This window comes from Miscanthus floridulus, chromosome 16 (genome assembly GCF_019320115.1).
Source record: "Miscanthus floridulus cultivar M001 chromosome 16, ASM1932011v1, whole genome shotgun sequence".
NCBI lineage: Eukaryota > Viridiplantae > Streptophyta > Magnoliopsida > Poales > Poaceae > Miscanthus > Miscanthus floridulus.
The window spans coordinates 50,357,456-50,369,673 of NC_089595.1; positions in this window are offsets into that span (position 1 = coordinate 50,357,456).

The window sequence follows — 12,218 nt, forward strand, 5'->3', positions numbered from 1 at the left end:
TGTATTTACGCGCGTGCGTGTGTGTGAGATCTCATGCTCTCTGTTTTGCACTATGTAATCTCATGGATCTGCTAATTTTGGCCAACGTAGGTGATCTAGGAATTAGTTTACAAGGGAACTTGATTCAATAGATTGGTGTACTAATCTTGGCTGATGAGGTATGAATCTAACTTCTAGTAGTGCTTCTTGAAAAGTCCTTGTAGAGATTGGAATAAGTGTGAGTGGTGTGAGGCTATATTCCTAGTTACAATAGGAATATAGCCAATGCATAACCGGTATAAGTGTGAGTGGTGTGAAACTGCTGTTGTTACTATTCTCATTTGTGTCATTGTAACTCATCTATGATAGAACATAGGATTTGGAAATGCATACTGGTTGGTGTGGTACATAAACTGTAGGGCTTCTTGCCATTTGTTGACCCCTTCTTGTGTTGTCAGGTCAAAATTTTGTAGCGAGTTCCCATCCATGTTGTCAGATGTAACCTAAAAACAAAATAGATGCATAAGATATATTGTTTTGTTTGCTTGAAATAGTTAGCAATCTGTGATTGTGCTAATCCCCCCTCTCTCTGTGATTGTGCTAGTATGAAGGAAAAAGATTGTAAATTGTCCTTGCATAGAAATAAATTGTCTCTTGTAATCTATGATTTGTGTTTGTTTTAGATGAAGGATGATGGAGGTAGGACAAGATGTGGGGGCTGTCGGATCTGTGATTGTGCTAGTATGAAGGAAAAAGATTGTAAATTGTTTTTGCATAGAAATAAATTGTCTCTCGTAATCTATGATCTGTCATATGTGATCTATGTTTGTGTTAGATGAAGGATGGTGGAGGTAGGACAAGATGTGGGTGCTGTCGGATCTGTGATTGTGCTAGTATGAAGGAAAAAGATTGATAGAAATAAATTATGTCTTGTAATCTATGATCTATGATCTATCCTATGTGATCTGTGTAAATAGGTTCTTACTTTTGGTCTTGTTCTGTTTCTCTAAACAGGTTGATTCCAATGCATCCTAATTTGGTTGTGCCTAGGTCTGGGACTATGTCAGTTTGTTAGAGGTAAGCTCTTTGGATTATCTTTCTACACTGTGACAATGAACTTGTTGTTTTCTCCAGTTTCAGCAAAAAATGTTAGGCTAATCACTACTACACTAGTTTCTTAATGGGAAAAATTGTTAGGCTGCTGGGCCAACGGCAAGAAGGCACAACATCCAAAAAGTTTAGGTGGTTCGATCATTGTCATGGGTTTAGTGCTGAATTGTGGTGTTAGTGTGGTGGTCATTTGTGTATGTTTTTTTCTGGTGCGCCTCGATTGTTTATTAGGATGCATCGTAGTGAGTCCCATCTTTGTTGTGGTTTTATGTGGCCATGTGGATGGTAGGTTGAGAGAAGCTATGCTGAGATATTGTTAGGGGTTTACTGTGGACAATTAGGGCAACATTTATGTTTGCAGATGCTATGAAAATGTCCATTTCTCAGTTAATGCTCCTGTTTTCCCAGCCCCATAAGCATCTCACCTGCTGTTTTCCTGGAGGTTCTCCAGTACTAATTTAGTACTTTGTGCCTAGAAATTGGTCTTCGACGAGTCATCCTCTTGATTTTCAAACTAATGGGTTAAATTCCTTTGCACAGATCGTTTGAGATCAACAAAATAGGGATCTAACACAAGGAAGGGTTGGATCTGGTGTGTACTGACCTTGGATGATGTAGAGGTGAGTCCTGCCTCCTTGGATCTAGTGATCCTCCCCCCTCCCCACCTCTTTTTTCCTGCTCTGATCTGGGGTTTTCACCCTTTTTTGCCCTAGTGTGCGTGAGCTCCTCCTCAAGAACAGATCGATGGATCTGTTTGGTTTGCTTCTTTGTCAAGTAGGTCATATATAGGACACACATTTGTTTGATGGGCTGATGTGCCTTGTAGTTGTTAACATGGGTCATTTTGTCGTTAGGTTTGTGGGCTACAACAGAGTATAATAACAAGTACAACAGATCTGCTCTATTTTTGGCCCTTGTTTCACAAAGAATACAAGTACAAGTACAACTACAAGAAGATTTGTGTGCTACTTCTTTGAAAAACACATGGATTTCCTTTTGTCTGTTGTGACTCTTTTTGTGTGCTAGGCTGCCAAAATTCGTGTGCTACCTTGTTATAAAATACATGAATTTTTTGGTTCCTGTAATCTGTGTGTTTTTTTGGGACAAAACACACGTGTGCTAGTTCTCTCTAAAACACTCGAGTGTGAGGTAGACAGGCTCATATATAAAACATGAGAGTTATAGAGAGACGAACAAAAATAGTTTTCACATCCACAGAGTCAGTTAGAGGAGGACATACCAAAAAAAATGGGTACTAAAAAAGGGCTGAAATTTTACCTCTTTATTATTATTATTAAGTATAAGTATAGATTTCTTATAAAATTCCTATGTTCCAAAGGATAGGTACTCATGTATGTACCATGTGTCATCTTTTTTCTAAAAACAATACAATTCTAGATTTAGATTAAGTTCGACTAAATCTATAGAAATATTATTAACATTTGACTGTAATAGATGTACTGTAAAGTATATTTCGTATTAATTTGATTATATTTATTTGTATTAGTATACTTTTTTATTATTACCTTCATTTCTAAAAATTATCATTCTAGATTTGGAGATAGTCAAACTCTTTTAAGTTTATGTAACAAAGTTTAAAAAAGTATGGAGCTGCAAACCCGCTTTCAGAGGAGCCTTCCATTCACGTTTGTCTTTCTAAATGAACCTTACCTAAGCACTGCCCAAAAAAATAAATAAATTGAGTTATTCCCTTGATATCAAGAAAATGGCGATAGAGATATAGTGCGATGACCGAAATTACTTCTAGAGAATATATGTCATGTCTTGGTACTCCTCTTTGTCTTTCCTCAATGAGTCAAAGACACTTGCAGTGCTGAGTAAGGGTGGATCACCCACATATCCAGTGGAACCTACATGTTTATATGCAGGCATACCTCATTACACTCACCATTATGGACTAAGCAAAATAGAGTGTGGACAAGACAGTAACACTCAACTAAAGTTGTAAGGGAAGAGTATTATTGTCATGTCATGTTGTTTGTCCAAGAACCTGAATATGTCCTTCTCTGTTTCTTGTTTAAAGTGACGTATTGTTTCTTCGTGTACGATATATGGGTGAATTGAAACCAACGTCAAAGATCGTGTTTCTTTTGTGGTTGAGAATCTCCATTTTGCATATAGTACAAAAAGAATGCAGTGAGGATAATTATAGACAATGAACAAGGGACGTTAATTATAGAAATAAATCACTTACAGACACCAGCATTGTCAAGGTCTTTTAGGTGGTATAATTGGTATATTTCCTCAAACTCAATGTTTATCTCGTCCTCAACATGGAAGTAATGATAGTGTCTATTTTTTGTAATGAGCGCGCTCTACCTTGTTTTGTCGCTTCCATGTACCATTTGTGTAATCGGAACATTTGGGTTGGCAGCTCCTTACCAAGTCAGGTCTGACAAGAGGCTCACCGAGATTATATTTCCAGACTTCAACTCTCGGGTATATTGGCAATGGTGTGTCCCCTCGGAGTTGAGCACCAGTGTGACCAGTGTCCATCATCATCTCCATGAGACCAGGTCCTCTTCAGAAAGCACAACGAGCGAGTCGATTGTGTCCATGCTGTGGAGCAGTTTTCCCTTTATTTCTTCCTCGTCTAAAATGACTTCTCGATAGAGCGTTCATATTGTTTGTCGCCTAGCCTGGACGACAAAGTGCTGAGCGACCTTCGGGGATACCTTTTCCTTTACCGGGGGCCATTGTACAGACAGCTAAAGGTCTTCCTCAACCTTATAGTGTATCCAACATGTTTGGAAGTTGGTTACATCATTTAAGCAAGGACTTCAAGCCGCTAGTCCCATTGGTTGCTTTGGTTATACAAGAATGACATAATTTTTGGAAGAAAAGGTGCTTCTTCTCCCGTGCAGGTTATCTTCTTCACTATGCATGGCTTCGTACCTAGGCTATACTATAGAGGCCGGCTTCCAAGGATTTTGTTGTAGTGGTTTATCTACAATTAACGCAGGTGGCTAAGGAATTTTTTTCCTAGGCACATGGGTGGCGATCTAGTTCGTGGATTGATTAGTGCTAGTGTGTCTTTACTTTCTTTAAACATTGTAGGCTATGTGCATTCGGCTATGCAGAAGCCGGGAGTGCTTTCAAGATGATTGTATCCATCCGATGTAATAATCTTGAAACATACACTACTAGAGAACAGACTTTAGAACGATGTCCTAATTTGGTATTAGCCTCGGTATTTTTTGCCCCCGGGACTAAAGGTTCTTGCCCAACGGTCGTCTGCGGGGCAGAGATCTTTAGTCCCGGCTGGTATTACCAACCTTTAGTCCCGGTTGGTAATACCAGCCGGGACTAAAGCTTTTAGTCCCGGTTTGGGTGATGTCCCGGGAATAAAGATTAATCTTTAGTCCTGGTTTGGCCTCCTAACCGGGACTAATTATCCCGGCCTATAGACCAGCTCATTTCTTTCTCCTCGAGCCCGAGCCATTCCATTCAAACTCACTGTCTCTGTTCTTCAGCTTGCTGTTGTTCTTGCTCTCTCCCCCTTCATTGGTGTTGCTCTTCGATTTTGGAGGTAACAAACTTAATCCTCTTATGTTTTATCAGTAGCTTATCTCATTTTGCGATGTAGATGCATGTGTAACTTTATATGTTGGATTTTATTATGATTTTATGTCATTTTTAGCTCAAAATCACATGATAATTTGCATATATGTTTGGATAAACAAAAGTTAAATTAGTTCATCAAAATCACTTATAGTTTAGTATTGCTAGTATATATAGTACATCTCATGGTTTAGTTAGATAAATAAATATTTTTATTTTTTTAATATATTACTTTAGAAATGAGAAATTTACAATAGTTTACAAAAAATAAGTATAGAAAGTAACTTGATATGGTGGATTTGATTATGATTTCTATGTCATTTTTAGCTCAAAATCACATGATGATTTACATTAGTAAAATCACTTGATAGTTTAGTATTTTACTATTATACATAGTACATATTTCATGGTTTAGTTAGATAAATAAATAATTTTAGTTTTGTTTAAATATATTATTTTAGAAAATGTGAAATTTACACTAGTTTGCAAAAATAAGTATAGAAAGTAGATGACAACTGGTACCGGATCCTCGGCCTCTCGTTCGGTTATGAAACGACTGAGGCAAGAACTCCCTCTCATTATCTGCGGCAAGTGTAAGTTGAAGATTGTGATGGAGTACCGAGTCAAGAGACAGGGACCCAGCAAGGGTCGTGTTTTCTACAAGTGCCCGGATCACGATGTGAGTTTCTTACGTATTTGATTATTATGGCTAATTGACCTGCTTTTCTTGAATATTTTTGACTAAATATTTTTTGGCTTTAATTTCAGTGGGAGGGCAATGGATGCGATGGTTGGTACTGGGAGGAAGATTATGCTACATACATGCAGAATTCGGGTGCGCTTCAGGTAGCGGCTGCTGATGATGAGGCAGTGAGCCAGCAGGAGAAGCTTATTGATATTCAACAGACGAATGATTTGTCTATTTTAGTTGCGTACGATCACGAAATAATTATGTTACTGAAGTGCATTATAGTTTTAGTTTGTTTAGTGATAGTTGGGATTGCTTACGTTATAGCCAGGCTTAGTTAATTAATCAATCGTGTATGTGTCATCTATGTTGTGTAATAAAATACTTAATTATGTTCAAGGTTTTTATAATTTGTCGTGTAATGCAGATTATGTCACGCCATTGGATGTACAATGCCGAGATCACCGCTCCCAAGACTTTATTGAGGGCGTGCACTATTTCTTAGGTGTGGCCGAGGCAAATAAGCGGGATGGTTTCATGTGCTGTCCATGTGCCCTATGTAAGAATTTAAAGGAATATTCAAGCTCAATGAGTCTTCATTCACATTTGCTTAAGTCAGGTTTCATGTCAAACTATATATGTGGACTAAGCATGGAGAAAGCGGGGTCATGATAGAAGAAGGTGAAGAAGAAGATTTAGACATTGATGACATTATTGCTCAGTATGGTGCCTTTGATGATACTACAATGGGGGGAGATGAAAAAGAGGTAGCGGCAGAAGATGATCTCGGTGATGCTCTTGGCGATGCCATTCGTGATGCACAACAAGAATGCGAAAGTGAAAAAGAGAAAGTTAAGTTCGAGCGCATGCTTGAGGATCATAGGAAGTTGCTATATCCGACGGCCGAAGAGGGGCAAAAAAAGCTAGGTACAACACTGGAATTGCTACAGTGGAAGGCAAAGAATGATGTATCTGACAAGGCATTTGGGAATTTATTGAACCTCATAAAGAAGATGCTTCCAAAGCCAAATGAATTGCCCACCACTACGTATGAAGCAAAAAAGGTTGTCTGTCCTTTGGAATTAAAAATCCAGAAGATACATGCATGTCCTAATGACTGCATCCTCTACCATGGCAATGAATACGAGAATTTGGATGAATGCCCGATATGTAAAGCATCGCGGTATAAGATCAGGGGCACGATGATCCTGATGAGTACAGGCCCGATCTTCCGAGAGGTAGCCGGTAAGTTCGATTTGTGGAGATCTCAACGTTGGCGATCCGGCTTCAAATCAGACACGATTCAAACCCTGCAACCGTTACACCACTGCTCCGTTGGTTATCAACCAAGCGCAACTTGATTGACCTCGCCAAGAAGGCTTTTCCTGCAAGCGAATCAAAGAGCACAAGCAAGAAGGTAAAACACGCAATCTGAAATTGCAAATATGAATGACGCGGATATCAATAGAGGATTTAAGAACTCGGTTCCAAAGGACTAATCAACATAGTGAAGGAGATCAAGAACGGGGGCCCTGGATCACTGTAAAAGGATTTGTCACCACAGTTACAATGAACGATTCAGTTTCTCGATAGAAAACTAAACTCTAAACAAAACCCAATTGTGTAGCAGCGGCGGCGGCTGTGTTTATAGTCTAAGACTCGACCTAGGGTTGGGGACGGCCAGGGGTTGGGCGCCCACAACTTGGGCTTAAGGCCCGACACGATACATGGCCAAGTTGGTCCAAATAGGTGACGCAGCACCTTGCCGTGGTCACACAAAATGAGCCACAGACCTTCTGGAGCTGGGACCAGATCCAAAACGACGGCGTCGTCGTCCCCTTTCCAACGCATCCAAGAACGGCCCATTTCATTGTCGTATGAGGAAGTTATGACCGAAACAGTGACGACGTGTCTGCTGAATCCGAGGGCGACGTGGCAGCTGAGTTGGGAACGAATTGGAACTTGGGGAAGACCATGACGTCGGTGTGTCCAGCATGGCGATGTCCTCATCATCCTCCCCTTCTCGAATTGGAGTCGTCCTCGACACCATCTTGGCGATGTCCTTATCATCCCCTCCTTGTAGAATTGGAGTCGTCCTCGACTCCATTCCATCATCAGCGAACTCCTGCAAAAGGTTAGTGACAGCAGGCAATGCACCAGACATAAAAGGTTGACAAAACATAGTATAACATGGTGCATCAAGATTATCACATAACTCAGTAGTAGCAGGAGTTGTAGCAAGAAAAGCACCTCCTTTTAACTTAATCCTATTATTTTTAGCAATGTCTGTTGGAGGTTTATTTTTGATCTCATTAGCATGTTTAATAATATCCGTAGGAGACAAAGGCAGCAATGTAATTTTCTTGTCCTTATGTATGATAGTGTATGTATTAGTTCTACCATGGTGTAAAGCATCATTATCAAATTCCCATGGGCGACCTAACAAAATGGAACAAGCTTGCATAGGGACAACATCAAAATCAGCAGTATTATGATAAGAGCCTGTGAAAAAGCTAATACGTGCTGATTTAGTTACCTTAGTCTTACCACTATTATTGAACCATTAAAGTTTATATGGATACGAATGTTGTCGTGTGGTCAAGCCAAGCTTGTCAACCAAATCTGAACTCACCAAGTTGTTGCAACTTCCGCTATCAATGATAGTGAGAACACGACAACCCTGCACAATGAGATACATGTGGAACAAATTATGGCGTTGGATCTTCATCTCTTCTTCATGACCCACACGTGTACTCAACACACGCTGCACAAGAAGGCTAGGGTAGTCCGCGGCAGCAGCCACGGAGTCAATGGTGATGGCCTCCTTGTCATGATCGCCCTCGGTGGGATCTGCATCAATGTTAGCAGCAAGGGCTAAATCATCTTCAACATCACTAGCACTTACATATCCATCCTCGGTAGCAATGAAAGCGCGACGACTGGGGCATTCCTTCATGACATGTCCCATGCCTTTGCATCAGTGGCAAATGATTTTAGAGTTGGACGAGGAGGAGCTGGTAGAAGCACCCGGAGTGCCACCTTTCTTCAGCTGTGGAAACTGCACATTAGACAATTTACTTACCCCAGAAGAAAATAGAGGTGTAGATGGCTGTGGTGCAACAGGAAGCTTGGGCGTCTCCGGCTCGGAACGCTGCTGAAAATTCCTTCCATTGTTAGACCTGAAAGGCTAGTGTTGTTTGCGTCCCTGTACTTCTCGTTCGGCCTTAATAGCAAGATGATACAATTGGGAAAAATTGCACCATTCTTTGTAATCAAGTATGTTCTGTATATCATGGTTTAAACCACAAAAAAATCTAGCACTAGCATCATCATCATCTTCATTTATACCACAACGTGCTAAACCAATAAGCAATTCTTGATAGTATGCTTCTACTCCTTTATCACCTTGTTTTAAAGTTTGTAGTTTCAAACGTAAATCACGTTGGTAATAAGGAGGAACAAAACGAGATTTCATACGTTGCTTTAAAACATTCCAAGTTTGAGGCACAGCAGCAGCATTATTGGTATTGCAAAGATCACTCCACCAGAACAAAGCAAAATTAGTAAACTCACTAGTAGCAAGTCTAACTCTATGCTCAGCAGGAACATTATGAGAATCAAATTTTTGTTGAACAGCAAGCTCCCAATCTAAATATGCCTCTGGATCAACATTACCAGCAAAAGGAGATAGACTAAATTTAATTTTAGCAAAAGGATCATTATTACCATGATTATTACCTGCCATACCGCGACGATTGAAGTTGAGGCGGCGACGGGCACCACCGTCAGCATACGCATCTTCATCACCAAAAGCAACCGCATCTTCATCATCAGCACGATAAGGTGGAGGGCGTTGCTCAAGCTGTTCAATGCGGGTGACCAGATTGTTCACGTTGCGCGTCAGCTCGGTCATAAGATTGCGTTGTTCAGTCATGAACGTTACAAGCTCGCCCTTGGACACGCACTCATTGAAGTCCGTCGGAGTTCCTGCCATGGTTAGAAGATAGAAAAAGACAACACCAAAGTATTATCCCTATCAACTAAAAGGAAACAAGTGGTGGTGATGGTGGTGAAAGTGGAATACAAAATCACAAGCGGCTTACCACCGTCTTGCCTGTATTCTTACCAACGCCAAATAGGAGCAAAACCAAAGTGGCGAAGCAATCTGTTGTTGAGCATGGGTAACAGTTGCAAGATGAACCTGTGCTGACAGAAGAATATGTGGAGCTATGGGTAGGCACACAATATGACAGCAAGGATTAGCAATTAATGAGTGCAGAGTAACGATTGTTCAATCTGGATCCAAAGTACAAATCACAGGTACTGGCTAAGACGTGTCGAGACGTAGCGCAACAAGGTGAAAACAAAGGACGATCGAAAGAACTCACAGAACAAGCAAATAGCTCGAATTTCTCCTTTTTCCTGAATTTTTCCTGTATTTTTCCAAAAGGCACTAGTAGGAAACAAACTTTTTTTCACTATTTTTTTATACTTTTCTCTGAACAAGGATCACAAAAGATGCAACCACAAAAATTGGCACCTACAACTGAGGTGGGATGTGGTCTACAGAAATTCAACACGTGCAAAAACTTTGACAATTTTTTTTCTATATTTTCTCAAATTTTTTTGGCAATTCTGATGAAACCAAACAGGGCAAAGCCGAGTTTGGGTCGGGTCCAAATGGTGTCAAGAAGCCGCTGAAAAAATTTCAAATTTTTCTGATAAACGAGCGAAAAGTTATGCCTGTTTTACCGAAGGTATCTCAAGGTATGTTTTCTGGGAGGCACAACACAGCGGCGGCAGTTAGGGCAAATCGTCCCTAAACTCTAACACCGATCACAGCAGTAGGTATTCGCCTGATGATGTAAGGATGGCTGCGATGCAGGCAAAATAAGAGCGGCTGGCAACCTATCTAGGGTTTGCGCGGCGGCGAGAAGTTACACAAGGCGGCTAGCGGGGCAAGTCGAGTAATGTGGTGGCTTCGACTTGTTGTTTGGGAACGGTGGATGGGATAGCGGCGGAAAACAAAATCACAGCAACGGGCGATTGAACTACGACCACGAACACAATCCTAAACCAGCAACAAGACTCGACCACGGACACAAACTCAACAACACGAATCTGAAACGAAATTGCAAAGGCATAAAGGGCGATAGGACAGCGGAAATTGAAATATTTTTGGGCTTTTTGTGGACTCTAGGTAATGAACAAATATGAATCTAAGGCAAACGAGATTATACCTCGCGGTAAACCTGAAATATCTGATACCAATTGATGAGTACAGGCCCGGTCTTCCGAGAGGTAGCCGGTAAGTTCGATTTGTGGAGATCTCGACGTTGACGATCCGGCTTCAAATCAGACATGATTCGAACCCTGCAACCATTACACCACTGCTCCGTTGGTTATCAACTAAGCGCAGCTTGATTGACCTCGCCAAGAAGGCTTTTCCTACAAGCGAATCGAAGAGCACAAGCAAGAAGGTAAAACACGCAATCTGAAATTGCAAATATGAATGACGCGGATATCAATAGAGGATTCAAGAACTCGGTTCCAAAGGACTAATCGACATAGTGGAGGAGATCAAGAACGGGGGCCCTGGATCACTGTAAAAGGATTTGTCACCACAGTTACAATAAACGATTCAGTTTCTCGATGAAAAACTAAACTCTAAACAAAACCCAATTGTGTAGCAGCGGCGGCGGCTGTGTTTATAGTCTAAGACTCGACCTAGGGTTGGGGACGGCCAGGGGTTGGGCGCCCACAACTTGGGCTTAAGGCCCGACACGATACATGGCCAAGTTGGCCCAAATAGGTGACGCAGCACCTTGCCGTGGTCACACAGAATGATCCACGGACCTTCTGGAGCTGGGACCAGATCCAAAACAACGGCGTCGTCGTCCCCTTTCCAACGCATCCAAGAACGGCCCATTTCGATGTCGTATGAGGAAGTTATGACCGAAACAGTGACGACGTGTCTGCTGAATCCGAGGGCGACGTGGCAACTAAGTTGGGAACGAATTGGAACTTGGGGAAGACCATGGCGTCGGTGTGTCCAGCGTGGCGATGTCCTCATCATCCTGGTGACGTCAAGGGTGAACAACGTCCTAGAAAGAAAATCCTTACCAAGGTTATGTGGTATGCTCCTATAATACCACGCTTAAAATGTTTGTTCATAAATAAAGACCATGCAAAGTTGTTGCAGTGGCATAAAGAAGACCGTAAGGTAGACAATATGCTGAGACACCCAGCTGATGGGTCCGGGTCGCTGACAGGTTAGTTAAGAGAATTAGTTGATACCGTGACTAGGAGGCATGTAAATATATTATGCGTTCAAGAGACTAAATAGAAGGGTCAGAAGGCGAAGGAGGTGGACAATACAGGTTTCGAGCTTTGGTACACAGGGACAGTTGCGAATAGAAATGGAGTAGGAGTTTTGATTGATAAAAGCCTCAAGAATAGTGTGGTGGGAGTGAGAAGACAAGGAGATATGATTATCTTAGTCAAGCTTGTCATTGGTGATATGGTCTTGAACGTAATTAGTGCGTATGCTCCTCAAGTAGGCCTCGACGAGAGTGCTAAGAGACAATTCTGGGAAGACTTAGATGGCCTGATTAGAGCTATACCTAGTAGTGAGAAGCTTTTTATAGGAGGAGATCTTAATGGGCATGTAGGTAATACAAGCGCAGGTTTCGAGGCAGTTCATAGAGGTTTTGGGTATGGTAGTAGGAATCAGGAGGGGGAGGAAGTTCTGGACTTCACGGTAGCTTTTGACCTGATGATAGCCAACACTTTCTTTAGAAAGAGAGAATCTCATCTAGTGACCTTCAGTAGCGAACAACATTCTAGTCAGATTGACTTT